We start from the raw sequence: 20749 nt of genomic DNA, 5'->3' as shown, positions 1-20749 counted from the left end.
AAGGTGCCGGGTTCAATCCCTGAATGAAAATGAATTTTTAAGAGTAAGCTGTTGGTCAGACCTGGATTTGTGCGCCAGGTTGATCGTTTCCTATCAGAGTTTGCCAATTTTCTCTGATTTCATTGTTGAAACAGTTCCCGGAAAAAAAATCAGCTAAAAATCCTTCCTACCTACTGTGTCACCACTATTTGAAGTTTGATTGATGTACAATAAAATTTATGTACGATTCATAGACGTCTCGTTAATTTGCGAGTTTTTCAGTGTCTCGCAATTCAACGACTCGTAATAAAAATGCTGCATTTGTATTTGTAATTGTAATTTGTAATTGGCCAGGAAGGGGCATTGGGATTTACCTCTGAGGCCTTCCTGGTATATATGTTAATAAATAAAAAAAAATATCAACTAAAGATTCTTTAAAGTCGACGATCTAAAGCAGATTGCGTTTACGTAATCTGTGTGTTATACCTGAAGGGTATAGACATTTTGTTGTAATCACCGAGACTCTTCACATGTGTGTTATTATGGTTATTAGTGATTCTGTCATAGAATCTACTGGTTAGTTTGTTAGTAATGTCTGTAACAAACGGAATATTATTTATGGCATGCAGTTTTTTCAATTTAGTATATATGGGTGTGTTATAAATTATTTTTAGGGATTTATTTTGTGTTATTTGGAGCTTGAAAAGGTTAGTATTCGAGGCGTTATTCCATACAGGTGAAGCATAGGTTAATGATGGTAATATGAGCGTGCGATATAATTTTATTTTATTTTGAGATGATAATGCCTATATATTGAAACTACATATGTTTACTGTATGTGATTTTGATTTATTTTTAAATTGTTTTAAGTGTTCATAAATTATGTTGATAATATGTCTCTAGTCTATTCTTAAAGTAAATAGAACTTCTCTTGATTTTTTTTTGTCAAAGGTCGTATGTAGGTACATGTGTACATTAAGTCGGAGCGAAAAACGCGAATTTTGGATTTTCATCAATGAATCTAGTGGAAAATTTTGTCGTATCAAGAGAGCGTTAAATAAAAAAAATTCATTGATTTCTAATAATATCCTGGGCTTCCAACTAATCGAATTATCTCGACGAAAATTTCGAAAAAGTAGACTTTTTTTCATATATCACTTATATCACATTTTTTTATTATTTTATAAAAAAATATGAGCACAATATTCATTGATTGAAGTATATTTGGGTTGATTATGATAATTTTTGATTATGAGAATTTAAAGTCGCCGTTTCGCTCAAAAGTCATGTATATACTTTGAAATCATATTTAAATAGTGGCGACAAAGTGGATCGGATGGTTTTTTGTCAATTTTTAATGAATTTGAACAATGAAGTCAGATTATATGGCATACTCTGATAAAAAACGATCGACTTGGAGTCACAAATATTCAATTCTGACCAGCAGCACTACAAAAATACTCGGAATAAATTCTTTTCAGTCAAGATCAACCCATAGGATTTAACCCGGCAACCTTTCGGTGGTTAGCATTAACACAATTACCAAGCTATGCAACTGGCTAAATGTTTTGTGTCATTTGATTTTAAATTATGAAAATATATATGTACATATGTATGTTTTCACAAATATTATATATTTAAATTTAATATAATTTTTTTCAAATATACACTATACATGTATATATGTACATATGTATGTATATGAAAGTGGGAATGTCAAAAAATGACTCATGACACGAGAGGGTTAGGTCTATCGGACAAAACATCGTCTGTTTGATTTATTATGTAGAAGGCTTTGCTGTCGGTTTAGCTCAACTTCAATTTTACGACAGTTCGTTTAAGACGTAGTAGTTCGATGCATTTTTTTATTGTCGCATCTTTGTCTAATGCATTTAATTGGTGGATGAACTGAATGAGATGTTCAAACTTTATTTTTTATCAATATAATATAATTCAAGTTGTATGCGATATATGTATGTACATATTTAAATTATTGAAAGGAAAAACCTGAATTATTCCAGCATCTACCAACTAAAAATTTGATAAAAATTCAAAAATGGACATACAATATCTGTGCACAAAGCCTTCTATATATATACATATATAAATACATTGACTCTTCGTATACTTTGCTCTCTTTTATTGAACTACATTAATTGTTAATTTTAAAAATTAACATGCAATAGTTGTCATCGATTGATACAAATTGTATACACCCACTTGATTTACGAGCATCTTAACGTTGCATTGTACATACGTACATACATAATTTCGCATGTTTTGTACGAGATGTCTGTTATATCACACCACAGTGTGATAAAAGCGAAACGTGCCTACACGTTTCAAGTCCACTGTAATAATTTCAACGGCACAATACAAACCGATCGTTCATAATACAAATATGAGCGTTTTAATACTGTTGTAAATCATCGGGCCAATACTTGAGTATGCATTTCTACGGTTTTATTTTTGATTATTTTTTTTCGTTTGTTTGTTTTTGTTCTCGGTGGTATCGATTGTTTCGGTAGCGAGAGCGCACTCTCGCCGATTCCATAAATCTTCAGTTCGGTTATTGTTATTTCAATAAAATCCACCGGTGAACAATGCACACACGTTCTCCCTATCTCTCTTGGTCCTTCTCTCCTTTTTCACTCTGTCTAAAGTAGCGGTGCATTATCTGTAAGTGAGGGCCGCCGCGGAACACGGTAGCGGACCGCGAACCTTGTTCACTCTCCTCTGTCGAACCGTCTAAAGGTCGTCGCACACGCTGCAAATTTCAGAATGCCGTTTATTGGGATGACCACGTTTGTAATATTTCGTAATAAAATATATGTAAAAACGGACGCGACGTGACTACGTGCGTGAGTATGTATGTGACTATGTGGGTATGTGGCAGACGCGTGGACGGTGTCCGGACATGTACCCCCTGGACACATACTCCCGGTCAAAAACCCCCTGGATATTAACCTCCCTATTTTAAAAATTCTATCTCTTAACAATCTTTCTGTCAGGCGACGACTCACTGATGCTACATTCCTTTTTAAGCTCCTAAATGGTTTCCTCGATTGTTCCGATTTACTGAGTAAGGTTGGTTTCAGGATCCCAGTTAGGTATTCTAGACATGTTGCACTCTTTTCAATTAATCCTTTCAAAACAAATTCCCTAAAATATTAGTATCTACAGCGTGTTTATCGTATGATTAATGAGGAGCTGAATGAGGTTGATCTATTCGGTATTACTGAATGAGGTTATCAATTCGGGACTGCCATTATTTCTATTGCTTTTTCTATTATATATTCTTTATCCAATTATATTATATAATCAATTATTAAGTCAAACAACTGCACATCAGAGTTGGCGAAAATTTGACCTGTTGTAGCACAATTACAATCCACTATACAAATACCGTAGATAACAACTGTAGCTAATAGGTCTTATATAACAACTGTAGCTAATAGCTTCTTAGATAACAACTGTGGATACTTCTTAGATAACAACTCGTAGGTATCATCTTGAATTTGCCTCAATTATCTGGTCACCTTTTTATTTATACCATATTAATTATATTGAAAAAGTCCAACTAAATTTATTAAATTCTTACGCTACCGTTTTCCTACCTAAGCCCATACTACTGTTCCTGATATTTTAAAAATTCTATCCTTTAACAATCTTTCTGTCAGGCGACGACTCACTAATGCTACATTCTTTTTTGAGCTCGTATATGGTTTCCTTGATTGTTCTGATTTACTGAGTAAGGTTGGTTTCAGGATCCCAGTTAGGCATTCTAGACACGTTGCACTCTTTTCACTATTTACCTAATTCTTTCAAAACCAATTCCCTACAATATTCCTATTTACAGCGTGTTTATCGTATGCTTAACGGGGAGTTGAATGAGGTTGGTCTATTCGGTATTTCCTTACATCAATTCAGAACTGCCATCAGGAGAGTCTTGACTGATTGATCCATTTCTATTTCTATTTCTATTATATTATATTCTTTGTACAATTATATTATATCACTTTATGTTTAATTATGCATTGACTTGTTTAGTCATATTTTAGTTTTTCATTTGTTTGTCTATATGTACTAGATATATTATGTATTTTGTAAAAGTCTATAATTGGACTCAGATGTTATTTTGTTATATTTATTCTTCATTTTTATGAATTTCTTCATCTGAGGCCTGTTGATTTTTCAATAAAAGGTAGTGGCAGTAGTGTATGGGGTTATCATTTTGCGTGTGTGTGTGGGTCGTGCGGGGTCCGGCTTTATCGTACATCTTCCTGGCGGGTCGGTCGCGATTGTTTTCTTGCCGGGCATATATCTATCCGGGTCGTTCGGTACTGACCGACCCCGCTGTAAGTACCGAGTGTGCGCTGAATTTATATTGTTTGCGTTTTAAAGCGTGTCTTTTGGACCGCACTGTATGTACTATGTATGTATTTGTATAGGTACCTGTCTACCTACCAGGCTACCGGACAATCGATAGTATACGCGCGCGTGCTCCTCTATACCTATGTACATACTATATATGTACATATGTATACTCGTAGGTATCACGTATATTTACATATGTAGAATGCATTAAAATTTTGAATGGATGACTCTCGCTGTTTCAGGATAGGTGTCGTCGTCTATTTAAAAAAATAAGGAAATTTGTTGGAAAAACTCAATGTTTTCCCTGCTGGTAAGATCTGGATGGTTGTTGAATCCGGGTTTGGTGCATCCGCTCTAAAATCGCCAGACAAACGAACGACAGATTAACGGAACGGCAGCTTTAAACGTAATTCTCGTTTTATCAAATGATAGATTGCACATCAGATGACGAGTAACCTTTCTATGTGCACAGATGCAATTATTAAAATTGAGTTGGATCTTTCTGGCGAGCTTAATAAGGCAAGATTCGGAACTTATCGATTCTTGCCTTATTTAACTCACCTGAAAGATCCAACTCAATTTTAATAATTGCATCTGTGCATATCGAAAGGTTACCCGTCATCTGATGTGCAATCTATCATTCGAGAAGATGAGAATTGCATTTAAAGCAACCGTCCGTTAATCTGTCGTTCAATTTGTCTGGCGATTTTAGAGAGGATGCACCGCATCCGTACCGTTTACCATGCAAATTTTTTTTTTTTTGATCTTTCGACTTAAGATCTTTCGATTTTCGATCTTTGCTTTCCGATATTTGCTTTTTCTGTCCCGACTAGAACAGCGTTTATCAAAATGAAGTCGGCGCATACAAACAAGCATCTCAATCTTCGTACGCGTTTGAGATTCGCAAAAAGCTACGTCTGGACAGTTTTACTACATGGATGTGAAACGTGGAGTCTGAAGACCAGGATGATCAGCCGCATTGAAGCTTTTCAGATGTGGATCTGAAGATCTCGTGGACTAAAAAAATATCGAATGAAGCTGTCCTCGGCATGATAGGGAGAGGCAGGGAACTTGTTTCTGTGGAGAAAGATGGAGTACCTCGGACAATTGATTACCATTTTAATAATTGCATCTGTGCACATCGAAAGGTTACCCGTCATCTGATGTGCAATCTATCATTCGAGATGACGAGAATTGCATTTAAAGCAGAGGTCCGTTAATCTGTCGTTCAATTCGTCTGGCGATTTTAGAGCATCCGTTGAATCCAGATCGTCTACTAGTAGAGTTTTCCGATTTATCTTGTGACGGTTCCAATTCATTGTTGTGACGATTCATTGTTGTGACGGTTCCAATAAAATCGGCAGCCCCATCCTCTGTCGCAAGTTCGGTTTGTTTGAATTTGTCAATTTTTGCGGGTATGTGGTTTGTTTGCGGTTTTAAATTAATCTATATATGTATGTATGTACATACGAGTGACCGTGAAAAAGTCGAAAATATTCGTTTATCATGCATACATATGAAAAACGGTTAGTATATATATCAGTGGCGTGCGGTAAGACTCTCTGTCCCCCCGTCGTACATCCTCACTTAATTTGCGCGAGCAGGATACAACAGGAACAAGGGGAACAGGCTTTTCCTCCCGTAACCTGCGCGCGCACATTAAGCAAGGCTGTATGACCAAAAGAGAGATAATTTCACCGCATGCCACTCATATATATTATATATGTATATGTACATAGTACCGTTTACCATACACCCTTTTTTTTAATCTTTCGACTTAAGATCTTTCAATTTTCGATATTTGCCTTCCGATATTTGCTTTTTCGACCTTTTCACTTTCGGTCCCGTGAGGTAGACCCGTGCATTCGTATATAAAATTGAATTGTCTGTTTGTCTGTTTGTCTGTTTGTCTGTCTGTCCGATTCCGATTACGATGGTATGTAAGTTCTAAATATAATACTTAAAGTATGTAAGATCAAAAACTTATATACATATAACCATTAAGATCAAAACAAAATAATTGCAAAATACACCATAGTTTCAGGGATTTATTTTATACACCAATTTATCTATATATTATACATATATAAAATTGAATGGCTGTTTGTTTGCTGTCTGTCTGTCTCGTATAGGCTGCTAAACCACTCAACCGATTACGATAGAACTTTCAGGATTTGTTGTATGCATGTCCGGGAAGATTACTGTGAACAAAAAAAACCGGAAAAATCCTTTTAATAACAATATTCGTAATTACGATTTTACCGACGCAAAAGTTTGAAGTGCCATTGTGTAGTCAAGGAAATATGTTCGTTAGTAACCACGTTACCAGTTGGTTTATAACGACACTGCGTTGAAGAGACGTTAGTGGAGCTCCGACCATCACTTGAAACGGGAACGGGAACGGAAACGGAAATTGCATGCCTTATTCTGGCATTAGAACGCATGCCGGGTTCAGCTAGTATCTAATACATAATACATACATACATATATTGAATTATGTGTTTGGATATTTCATTTTATTTTTATTTCAATCGAACATGTACACTCGCCTTTACAGATCGCCCCAAAGCGACAAGTGTACTAAAATTGACGACGAGTGTATTATTGATACAAGCAAGTTTTTTGTCATATAAGTCTTACATGACAAAAAACATTGAAGATATTAATAAAAAATAAAAAAATAGTAAAATCATAATATCAAGGAAAAAAAATGTATACTTATCTACATATGTAATGCGACATCCTGAGACATATCAACTCCTGCATTTCATTATTCAAGGGAATATCTACAGAAGGAGAGGCCCCGAAAGAAGAAGGACGTCCTCACTGAAAAACCTATTTAAATTGTTCAACCAAAATACTACTACACTATTCCAGTCGGTGGCCAGCAAAATCATCATAGCAAACATGATTGCCAACGTCCGGTAACTGCCAAGAAAATTACACTAGGAAAAGAAGAAAATTGTATTTTTGGCCAAATTGAATATGGTGTATACGTACATATATGTATGTAGATCGGGCTTTGAAATATCAAGGGCACATTATTTATTTTAAGTTGGACCATTGTGGTATTACAGGAATCCCTAATGCGCCACACTAAAAATACGTATAGATGAGAAAAATAAAAATATATACACAGACAAAAAATACATTTATACATAATAATAAAAAAAAACAAAAGCATTTTAATAATGGCAGATAAAGTAAAAATATCAAATAATAAAATACAAAGTAGGGAATGTCTTGCAGATATAACCAGCACCAATATATAAGAACCAGCTGTAAATACAAAACATCCCTGCAAGGACAAAATGGAAGAGAGAAGATCAAATTTCCACTCATACATCACATTCAATTATGAAAGTAATGATGAGCGTAGGCTACCAGACAAATAGGTTAAAATAATCTCCGATAACCTATGTATGCTCACTGAGGTGGAAAATATCACATTCAGCCTCAGCAGCAATGATTTCAGTCAGATAGCTCTTGGAATAGGAGCCATTCGATAAAGAACTGTGCGAGCAGAAGGTACCACCATCAAATGAATATGTCTACCACGCACATAAAGACGACTTTTTTTGGTTCAGAGACGAGACTTTTTGAATTTGAATTGAATTGAATTGAATTTTATAGATCTATGCCCAGTGAACACGAACCTGTCAATAAAAAAAGTTGATTCGCTCGAGATTCGGAGATATATGTGTCTTTTAAATCGCGCGATTTTTCTATATCTTGGTGTTGTTCGGTCGATGTCTCAAAATCTGTCAATTTCTTGTTCAAAATGAATATTGGAATCTATAGTCGAGTATTTTATCTTTCATTTGTAATACTTTTCAGCTTTTAAATCTCTCTAAGTAGTTATCCAGCTCGAATCAAAAGTCAAAAGTACGTATTTTCACTTGGGATTTTTTCCCACCGTTAATACTATTTTATATTGAGTATTTTCTATTGAAACATGTTAATTGGGATAGTTTATTCTGGCCACACTATTTTTTGTTTTCGTTTAAAAGGGTTAATTGGAAGTGTGGTGAATTTTAAATCGGTAAAATAGCGAGCTACAAGCTCGTACTAATATTTATTCGTATTTACACGAATCTGAATTGAATTAATAGAGATAATATATTAAATTGTCTTTATATGAGAATTAAATAAAATTCCACTTAGAAAAATCATATTTCGACTATTCTCGTAGATTAATAACAAAAATTCGTTTATTTTATCGAGTTAAGCCAGTTATCAATAGAATTTTTGCTATGAATATAAAAACAATTTAATATATTATCCCTATTAAGTTAATTCAGATTCGTGTAAAGAGGAGTAAATACTAGTACGAGCTTTTTGCTCGCAATTTTACCGATTTAAAATTTATCACACTTCCAATTAATCCTTTTAAACGAAAAAAAAAATAGTATCAATAGAATATTTGTTATTAATCCACAAGAATAGTCGAAATACGATTTCTCTATTCGTGTTTAATGGGCATAGATCTATGTATAAGAAAAGTCATATCTCGTCTCTGAACCATTTTTCGTGTCGAACAGTGCTATCCACACATGTGTGTAAATGCAGGTATCAGTGTTGAATCCTGTGTGAATTCAGGTATCAGTGGCGATCTGTGTTGTATGCAAATTACAAATTTCAAACGGCTAACCAGAACCATGCATCGATGGCATTTTTGCTCCTCGTACCTTGTCGTCCTTGCGGCACTGACCTCTGGGAGGGGTGGGGGCTAACGATTCGTTTTCCGATTACGCAATTGGCGAGGTCCTCTTATGAAATTCTTCGCACATAGCCTCTGGTCTGGTTGGTGCCTTAATAGTTGCTCACCCCTCCGGCGCGCCACCATTAATTATTCAACAGGCAGCAGCCGGCGGCAACAGTCACTGGGTCTAGGTCCGACCACTCTGACCCACTGCTGCCTCTCTCTAGGTCATAGTTTTCCGCACTTTATTCTAATTCGTGACCGGGCACGCTATAAAATTTACAACCAGCCCACCCGCCCACCCACCCCCATTCACGCCGGAGTCTTAAAATATATACGGCCCCCGGGGGGTATTCAAATTCATACGACGCGACGGCTGCACACTTTGATGCACTTCGCGAGATGGATGAAAGATATGTTTGTTCGAAGAAGTTGAGCCAAATTTGCCGATCGATGTTGATGGATATGTAGATGGTGATTTTTTACGCTGTGTCTTGGATTGTTTTAAATACAAGCGTTTCGAAATGTATGACTGTAAATTATTACGTGGACGTACATACATATGTTTGATTTTTAAATGCTTTTTATTATTACTAAATTATGTTCACAATACATCTTATATCTATTTTAATAGCTACTGATCTACTGATCATTTTCTATTATACAATTTTAATTTAATTTTGTTAGTACTCTATTAGTACTCTATCGTTTATCTGGCGATTTTAAATCGGATGCACCAAACCCCATTTTATTATTACTAAAGTATGTTCACAATACATATTATATCTATTTTAATAGCTACTGATCTACTGATCATTTTCTATTTTACAATTTTAATTTAATTTTGTTAGTACTCATAGTATTATATTATTCGAATGTTAATGTACAGCATAATAGGAAAAAGTGCTCCAAAACCTATTTACAATTCTTATAAATGCTCATAATACATATCTAATACATAATATTAATTAAAGACTCTCTAAAGTCGATAACCTAAAGCATATTGTGTTTAGGTAATCTGTGTTTATACCTGAAGGGTATAGACATTTTGTTGTAATCACCGAGACTCTGTGTGTAATATCTGTAACGAACGGAATATTATTTACGTACATACATATGTAGTTTTGTCTGACAAGCCTCGTAAATGTAATTTTTGACGTATCTTTGATGCTACAATGTCCAAACTTTAAATAAATAAATAAATACCATATTTTCAACTATGCTAATCACATAAAATTTTCACAATCTATTCAAAATGTATATTCTGTTGTTAAATAAACATGCACTCTTCAATTTTTTCATTATTTATATACATATATTTTCAATTTTGAATCATGTAAACTAATCGAATTACCATCATATTTTTATATTTGATCATTTGCTTTGGGATAAGACCAAATTGTCAAAAATAAAAAAACGGGGCTTTTATGATGGTAAAAAAAAGATACTCATCAAGAATATTTTTCTCAATACATAATTTTAATGATTACTCATTATCTAAAAAGACTCCCCTTTGCAGATGAATGATAAATGAAATACATTTAAAATAAACCATTTTTTATATCTTTCAAACGACTTATATACGTATGTATGGATATATGTCGTAATATTTTATATTATTTATATATTTAAATGAATCCTAAAATGGGGTCCAATTAGCCGAACGATGTGACAATTTGTTAAAAAAATTACAAATGAATGTTTTTAAACTCATTTTTTTAGGATAATGTTTATTTGGGTTTCGTATATAGGTCTGCGAGACCTTGGCAGTCCTTTTCGGATGTTTTCCGAAAAGCGAACACCCCGTACTCTGTCTACGGCGAGTGCGCTCCCTGAATTAATGGCGCATACATTTGAATACATTTGGCGACGCGTGCATTCCGCGAAAACACCTAGCCAACTCCTATAGGCGATTATATGACCGCTATCCCACTTTAGACACCCCTGTTGTACACAATCGATACACCCCAAACTTTCACCCCACAAACCCACATACAAAAATCACTCAGTTCACTTGTAAATCGACCTAACTTGCTACGTACAATGTACATTCAACATGAGATAGTGGGTTTTAATAAAAAAATTTGATTTTCCAAAATGAAACACAATATACGCATAGCTAATCTTTGAAATATTTGTATTGTGAATTCACGACGTTATTGATATTTATGACACCTGCGCTTGTGATGATTTATTACTCTTCCTTTCGAGATCACGTATCGCTTGCGAGTTCAATTGTGAATACAAATATCCGTTGAAATCACGTGCAATTATTTCGACAATACACACTTGAATGTCAATTTTAATATCAGACATTCAAGTTTTTTATAATTAATAAGAATTAAATCATAAAATTTCATTTTTGTTGGGAAAATGCGACATATTCACACACTATGTAAATGTTGATTAACTGATATATACCATTTATCAACTACTTATTTTATTAATTCAAAGACTTTTTATAAGAGGGGGCATCTAATTTTAATTTACAAGAAAATCAGTGGAAGTTAATCGAAATTTGATTATAAGATTTTACCCACACGAAAAAAAAGGTCAAAGTAAATAAAATCGTAAACATATGTATAGTAAAAATTCTTTGTATACGTCATATGATGGTTGTACCTCCTACCCGCACAGTGCTTTATCGGATGGCTTATATTCCAAGAGCTATTCAACTTCTCAATGAAATCATTGCTGCTGAGCCGGAATGTGATATTTTCCACCTCAGTGAGCGTAGATTATCACAGATTATTTCAACCTATTTGTCTGGTAGTCTGCGCTCATCATTATTTTCATAATTGAATGAGATGTATGGGTGGAATTTTGATCTTCTCTCTTCCATTTGTGCCTCGCAGGTATGTTGTGTATTTGCAACTGTTTCTTATATATTGGTGCTGGCTATAGGTGCAAAACATTTCCTAATTTGTATTTTATTATGAGATATTTTTATTTTATCTGCTATTATTATAATGCTATTGTTTTTATTTTTGAACATGTATGAATATATTTTTTGTCTGTGTATATATGTATTTATTTTTATTTTTCTCATTTTTTCTGTATTTTTTTGGCCATTGTATGTATGTATGTTAGGAATTCCAAATATTCGTCGACTTCAACTATTCGAATATCGAATAGTAAATCAAGAGCTATTCGAATATTCGAATATATTTGAAAATTTTAAAAAAGATAATTACATATGTACTAAGCATAAATTACATTATATTTATATATGTAATATATTACAATTAATAAAACATAATTTTAAGAAAATTAAAAGAATATAAAACTAAAATATAATATAAAAATTTATAAACTGCTTCTGCTATTTTTAAAGATGCACTATTTTTGTTTAATTCTTTGATTGCTGTTTCAACGGGAGTAAGAAGATGAATTAAAATTGTTAAAATATCATTTTTTTTTTTTAAATGCTTTTTATTATTACGAAATTATGTTCACAATACATCTTATATCTATTTTAATAGCTACTGATCTACTGATCATTTTCTATTTTACAATTTAATTTAATTTGGTTAGTAATCATATTATTATATTATTCTAATGTTAATCTACAGCATACATAATAGGAAAAAGAGCTCAAAAACCTATTTACAATCCTAAAATATCAATTTCATTCTTAGAAACAGTATTGAAATTATATTCTTTTACTGCTATGTGAACACTTTCGTAAACTTGAATAAATCGTCTTATCATAATAATTGCCATTGAATTCCACCTCGTTTTTATATCCAATAATAATTTAAATTATTTATTTTCTTTTTACATTATGATTTTTTTCTAAAAATGTATATTTCGCTGGTGACTTCTTAAATGTTCGTATTATTTTTCTGATGCTTTCTAAAATTTTGTAGAGATTATTATTGATCGAAAAGTGATTTTCTTCAAACATTTCTGTATTTAATGAATAAAAATCCGTTTCTTCACATGCAGACATTTCATCTTCCTCATTATCTTCATTTTCATCACAATTACATATTTAATTTTCTTCACAATCGTCGGCTTCTTCGTCATCACTCTTTTCATATTGATTTTGTGTTTTTATTTTATAAAAAAATATATACACGAATAATATTCGAATAGTTGATAAAATATTCGAATAACGAATGGCTGGAAAATCAGACGAATAATTCGAATACTCGAATATTCGAATATTCGATTGGGATCCCTAATGTATGTATGTACGTGGCGCATTAGGGACTCCTGTAATGCGGCAATGGTCCAAACTTAAACTTATGTAAAATAAAATAAATACAATAAGTGGAACGAGGATTGGGTCAACGTGTTTCTGTGATTCTTTGTTCTGGTGCAGTTCCATTGGTGATTCGGAAAATCTTGGCCGGTTTTCCGGCGCGTTTTCCCACGTGTTTGTCTACTTGCTATGCACGCGTTGATGCGCTCTGAAGTTATTTGTAACCGGACGGCGCGCCAGTCCGAGGACAATCTCGTCCGCGTGTCACCGGGTTGGCCGCCACTCTTGTGCCCTGAATTCTAAATAGACTTCCTTCTTTTCATTACAAATATAAACTGTGTACCTACCATTCTCTTCTAGATGCACTGCAAGCCTGTCTTTTACAGTTTTTTCTTTATTAAGCAGAGCGATAAATCTTCCGAGCAATCTTCATGATCGTCATGAGAAAATGAGAGGGATATTATATTAAAGATATACATACATAGTTAAAAGGAATCGGCGATATTTAAACTTGGTAGATTTTTTTGCAATTGATTTAAAATTTCATGTTTGTGAGAAAAATAATACATTGAATTTTATACATTGAAATTTCCACCAATATTGTTGTTCGTCGGTTTAATTCCAAATATTTAGTCATATCTATGTACGTTAAATAAGCATATTTTATTTTATTTATTGAATAATCAACAGACAACAAGATGTAGAAATGCATAAAAACAAAGAGTAAATATATAAGATATATAACATCCGAGTCCAATTACAGATTTTTATAAAGATAAACAAATGAAAAAGATAAAAACAAGGTAAAAAAATTAAAAGGAAAATAATAAAATGTATAACATGACTAAATAGCACATTGCATGACTAAACTAAAGTGTTAAAATGTTGGAAAAAGGTTATAAAATAGAATAGAAGAAGAAATGGATCAATCGGTCGAGATTCTCTTGATGTTAGTCCTGAATTGATTTAGGGAAATACCGAACAGATCAACCTATGACAAAGAAACATATGTCCGTATTGAATTAATTGGCATTTCATAAAATTATTTTGATCGAATTTAATTATATCTAATATATACAAATTTCGAAAGAGACTTTAGACAAATTCAATTTTTTTTTTTCGATTCAAAGGATTTGAAGTTCCAGGGGGCGAAGGCGCCAGGGTTGAAGTCCTAGGAGTTGCTGGCGCCACCGGGGTCACAGGCTCCGAGGACGCAGGTGCTGGATTCTGGTATACATATAATTTTGAAAGAGACAGTATATATGTTTGTTTGTTCGTGACAGTCAATTTAATAAATAATGGCAGACGATACATTAACGTATATTGATGACCAAAATGAGCAATATGGTAAAGTATGAAAACGATCGGATAAAAGATAAGAGATATAAAAATTACCACTAACACGAAAACCATGAGAAAAGCAAAGGAGGTATGTAAAAAAACAAATGAGTATTCAAATAAATTTATATAAAATAAAATTAATAAAATGTTTACTATTAGATTAGTCATGTTTAAGCGGTTTATATTACAAATACCTAGCGATGCCGGGTAAATCCACTAGTACTTAATATTTTTTGAATTATAGAAACAAAATGGAAAATATATTTTATTTCAAGCTTTGATTTTGATTTTTAAATGCTTTCTATTGTTTATGAATAATGTTCACAACACATCTTAGGTCTATTCTTTTAGCTACATATCCTATGATCATTATCAGTTTATTATTTTTATTAATGTAAAATATCGAAAAATATTATTGTTTTTTCATTAGCTACATATGTATATTCGAATATAAACTAAATTTGATCCCGTCGTGATATTAATTAATGATAATTATTTATTTTATACATTATTTTTCTTGTAAGTATTTATAGTAGAGTGGAACCTCGATTTAATTCGTTCCGGAAACGTGCTTGAAATTTAAAACATTCGTACATCGAATTGTGCAAATTGTAGATAAAATCTTTCTTACAAAAACTTGTAATTTCGGCCACTTATATACCTTGTAATATTATATACCACTTGTATTCTTGTAAATCTTCTATTGTCATAATATCCTTTTTATTGTTCGTATTTCAAAACATCGCTCGTTAATCCAAAATTTTATAAAAAATTTAGCTATTATTTTTAAATCGAGTCACTCGTAGTTCGAGGTTCCACTGTATTATCTTATTTTAATGATAAAAAAAGCTCAAAAGCCTATTTACATTTCTAATATGGGTCAGTCAATACATTTCATACGTACATATTATTTTTAGCTTTTTAAAGTAGGCTTTCAAAAGCAATTGTATTTATTTAATCTGTCTATTTTTACTTTATTTATGTACGTAGTAACAATAGATGATTTGTGATCATGCGAAAATTCGAACTCGAGATTTTTTTAATATAATTATATGTATATGTATGAGCATATCATTGGAATACAATAAAAATCCGTTAGATATATAAAACTCCGTTTTTATAAAATAATGTTTAAATGCACAATTTACTGGAAATTAATCAAAATTGTGAATAGTTTTCATTCAATAATATTGAAAGCTGCAAACAATAGATTCTATGACAGAATCACTAATAACTATACTAACACACTTGTGAAGAGTCTCGGTGACTTCAACAAAATGTCTCTACCCTTCAGGTATAACACACAGATTACCTAAACACAAACAGCTTTAGGTCATCGACTTTAGAGAGTCTTTAATTAATACTATGTATTAGATGTATTATGAGCATTTATAAGAATTGTAAATAGGTTTTTGAGCTATTTTTCTTATTATGCTGTACGTTAACGTTAGAATAATATAATACTATGATTACTAACAAAATTAAATTAAATTGTAAAATAAAAAATGATCAGTAGATCAGTAGCTATTAAAATACATTATAAGATGTATTGTGAACATAATTTCGTAATAATAAAAAGCATTTAAAAATCAGAAAGCTGCAAAGTTTGATGATTTCGAATTTCGAATTGGAACGCCCATATTCCATAACACAGATAATAATTGCCATTTGACATTTTTAAGCCACTAACAACATTACAACGAGCCGTTCAATAAATCTTTCACGCAAACGCCGCATTTTTTAACGCTCTGCGTTCCTTTTGACTTTAAATGGTAAAAATGTGCGTCATTTCAGACTCGCGTTCTCTTTTCAACGTCGAAATGATTGATAATTCATCGTCCATGTGAAAAATTTCCTTTTTCAGCCGAACCCACGGATCGGTTAATTTCCAACCATTCATCATCATCACTCATTTACGAAGAACGCGGCGCGACCTTTTCTACACACACACTCGCGCGTGACACACATAAAAATCGATAGGTTTTGATTCATCGACACATTATCACTGCGAAAATTATTACCCAAGGAGCTTCTTTAGAAAGTTCTGTGTCTATGTATACATATATATATGTACATATATATATATATATATATATATATATATATATATATATATATATATATATATATATATATATATACATATATCATAGTAAGTGTCTGATTTCGAGCTTCGTATGCGGGTCGCGACACCGACGCCATTGCCTATGCGACGCTGACGTCGCTTGACCGTGAAAATGAACGATCAGCTGCTCTCAAACGTACACACAGTGCTTTCAGCTGCTTTATAACCCGAAACCCCACCTACCCCACCCGCTATGGCGTCGTTAAACTCTTTATTGAACTGTAAACTCTGTGAAGTGCGACGATTTCCAAGATGAAGTGCACCTACCCCCCCCCCCCCCGCTTCCTCTTCCCTTCGATGATTGTTATGGGTGATGAAAATGTAGTGTGTATACTTATTTTGAAGCCTGAACTTAAGTTGGAAATTTTTGAACCGTTGTAGCATTACAGGAATTCCTAATGCGCCACAATGGTCAAAAATATAATTTGACAATTTGGTCTTATCCAAAAGTAAATGGTCAAATATAAAAATATGATGGTAATTAGATCAGATTACATGATTCAAAATTGAAAATATATGTATATAAGTAATGAAAAAATTGAAGAGTTCATTTTTTTATTTAACAACAGAATATGCATTTTGAATAGACTGTGACAATTACATGTGATTAGCATAGTTGAAAATATGGTATTTATTTATTTATTTAGAGTTTGGACCATTGCAGCTTTACAGGAATTCCTAATGCACCGCAATGGTCAAAAATATAACAGAAAAGAAACAAAATAATAACTAAATAAATTAGACATGACAAAAACAAAACATACATATATACATATACACAAACAACATATTTAACAAAATCATAAAAATAATGAGCTATATAATAGCGGATAATAATAATAATTACAAATTATGAAAATAGAGAAGGGAAAGGGAATAATCTAAAGGTGTACTTCAAAGTTTTTTTTTAATTGGAAATTTGGCAAATTATATTACAAGTAAAATACATACATTCAATTTTATTTGTAAATAAATATATATATATATATATATATATATATATATATATATATATATATATATATATATATATATGTAGACGTATGTACATAGGTATGTATTATGTTATATGTACATACATCTGTATGTAGACTGGAATGCAAAATGTAGTGCACACTCATGAATTTAAATTTTATACAGCAGTCATATGTGTTTTGTTTTGTTTTTTAATAAACTAGCATTTTAAAATGTATTTATACACATGAATCGGATGAATTTATAAGTTAGTGTTCGATTATCATAAATAGCAGTAAACAGTTTCGCACGGCGGTGCCAAGGTTTTTTTACTAACACGTCTAATACGTTTTTTTCGTACAAATGTCTAGTTTAGTTTATTCGTATTCAGCAATTGCTAAAGGAAGCATGAACATTCTGATTATTTTAAATCCAATTATAAAAAAAAACGATAATGTTGTTATATTTGATAGTATGTATGTATATAATAAGTAATAAGTCCACTTTTCTTCATTTCAATAAATATATTACACAAAAAATTAAATATAATGCTTTGCGTTTAACAATATTTAAAAATACTGGTGGTTTGTAATACGTTTATTCTGCTTTTCCGAGATTCTGGACATATCGAATACACAAAATGAAGTGATAACAATTTGTGAATTAAGTTAAACAGAAATAGTGTTTATGGAACTGAAAATCAGACTTCCGCCACTTATGTACGTCTCATAAGTCGTACATACATATGTATATGTAAGTAGGGTGATTATATTTTTCAGGACTCAAAACGAGACGCTCTGCAAAAGTATTTTCAATATGTTACACGTCCAATTATATTTCAGTATAAATATTCTTTATCCAATTATATTATATCACTATATGTTAATCCAATTATAATATATCACTTTATATTTAATTGTGCATTGTCCTATTTAGTCATATTTTTAGTTTTTATTCTTTTCTTTTTTAATTTGTTTGTCTACACATACATATGTACCTACTATGTAGATAAATTATGTATTTTGTAAAAATCTTTAATTCGGCTCAGATGTTATTTTGTTATATTTATTCTTAGTAAATAAAGCAAAATAACTTAGAAGTTCGAGATTCCACTGTATTATCTTATTTTAATGATAAAAAAAGCTCAAAAGCCTATTTACATTTCTAATATGGGTCATTCAATACATTTCATACATATTATATTATATTATTTTTAGCTTTTTAAATTTTATTTATTTAATTGTATTTATTTAATCTGTCTATTTTTACTTTATTTTTGTACGTAGTAATAATAGATGAAGTTTTGTGATCATGCAAAAATTCGAAATCGAGATTTTTTTAATATTTTTGATTTTTAAATGCTTTTTATTATTACGAAATTATGTTCAACATACATCTTATTTCTATTTTAATAGCTACTGATCTACTGATCATTTTATATTTTACAATTTAATTTAATTTGGTTATTAATCATAGTATTGTATTAGTCTAATGTTAATGTACAGCATAATAGAAAAAATAGCTCAAAATCCTATTTACAATTCTTATAAATGCTCATAGTACATCTAATACATAATATTGATTAAAGACTCTCTAAAGTCGATGACCTAAAGCTGATTGTGTTTAGGTAATCTGTGTGTTATACCTGAAGGGTATAGACATTTTTTTGTAGTCACCGAGACTCTTCACAAGTGTGTTAGTATAGTTATTAGTGATTCTGTCATAGAATCTATTGTTTGCAGCTTATAATATTATTGAATGAAAACTATTCACAATTTTGATTAAATTCCAGTAAATTGTGCATTTAAATTTATTTTTATGAATTTCTACATGTTGCCTGTTGATTTTTCAATAAAGAAATAACTCGTATGCAATAAATTAGTAGCTTTACTAGAAGTAACTAATTCCCTTAAAATAAATGGGTATTTGTAGTTCTTCTTATTTTTTAGGTTTATTATTTTATTTGCTCTTTTTTATTTTATTTTTCGGTTTTGTTTGTTTTTGATTATTGTTCATTTTATTTGATACATGTATGTATTTCTTTATGTATTAAAAAAATCCCCTTGGGTCCATTGGTTTGGCACCTTTTCCAAATATTCTCAAATAAATCAATAAAAAAAGTGAGGACCACTCTTACTCAATCACAAACATTAAAATTAAACTCAGACATGGAAGATTCGAAAAGGACATGGAAGCGTGCATAAGGAGCTGACAAACAAACTTTTCCACCCAACATAACAATTGATGAGCATTATATTATAACGACACATTATAACGACACATTATAACGTCAACATCATGATTAAGCAAATAAACACATATCGAAATGGAAACGTCATCGCGAGTGCGACATGACGTGCGTCAACTTTGCACAAAACGCAAATCGGTAGATGTGTATTCGTACATATGCATACATACATGCATATACATAAATATACAATGGGCGCGGGCGTTTAATTTTTTCAGAGCCGTGACCCTCAAAGAGTTCCTTGGCATTGGTGGTCTCGTGTGTGTGACAGTCACTGGTTATCCAGCTGTTAGGTTCGCCTCTCTCTTTCCGGCTCCCATCGGACGGTCGCAATTTGTATTCAGGACGCGAGCACTCGCTCGCAATCACCGCAGGACCTGAACTGCATCCCTTTTGCCTCTCTCTCGTCATGAGGATGAACAGTGAGTGTGTCGAAAGTACGGCGACGACCTGAAACAATACGAAATTCGACAGTCTGATGAATCGATAGCGTGCTGAGGACTCGTAAGTCGATACTAATTTGTACGAACGCTCGATTGCTCGACTTGACGACGGAGATTCATATCAACGTTCCCAGTGTCAAATTTCATTCGATTCGTATTTACTTTTTATTTATTTTATTTAAATAGGCACACATACAGAATGAAATATAAAAAAATAAAGCAGTACAGTTAGATAAAAAATATAGTAGTTTGTACGTGTGTTGTGACTAGGGATCCCAATCAAATATTCGAATTATTCGTCTGATTTTTCAGCCATTTGTTATTCGAATATTTTATCAACTATTCGAATATTATTTGTGTATAATTTTTTTTA

General features: G+C 32.1%; 1 protein-coding gene and 1 long non-coding RNA gene across 4 annotated transcripts in view; one reads left to right on the top strand and one right to left on the bottom strand.

The window, feature by feature from the left end:
• Positions 1-20749, top strand: part of LOC143911132 (uncharacterized) — a 124333-nt gene that overhangs the window by 25002 nt on the left and 78582 nt on the right. The window lies entirely within an intron of this gene.
• The window catches only part of LOC143911133 (uncharacterized), a 112118-nt gene continuing 111057 nt past the window's right edge, over positions 19689-20749 (bottom strand). For all 3 annotated transcript variants that reach the window (XR_013260549.1, XR_013260547.1, XR_013260548.1), the window contains one exon: positions 19689-20383. This is a non-coding gene — a long non-coding RNA (uncharacterized LOC143911133). The remainder of the gene's footprint in view (positions 20384-20749) is intronic.

This window comes from Arctopsyche grandis, chromosome 4 (assembly GCF_051622035.1).
Source record: "Arctopsyche grandis isolate Sample6627 chromosome 4, ASM5162203v2, whole genome shotgun sequence".
Lineage (NCBI taxonomy): Eukaryota > Metazoa > Arthropoda > Insecta > Trichoptera > Hydropsychidae > Arctopsyche > Arctopsyche grandis.
This window is presented reverse-complemented; position numbering and strand designations above follow the sequence as displayed.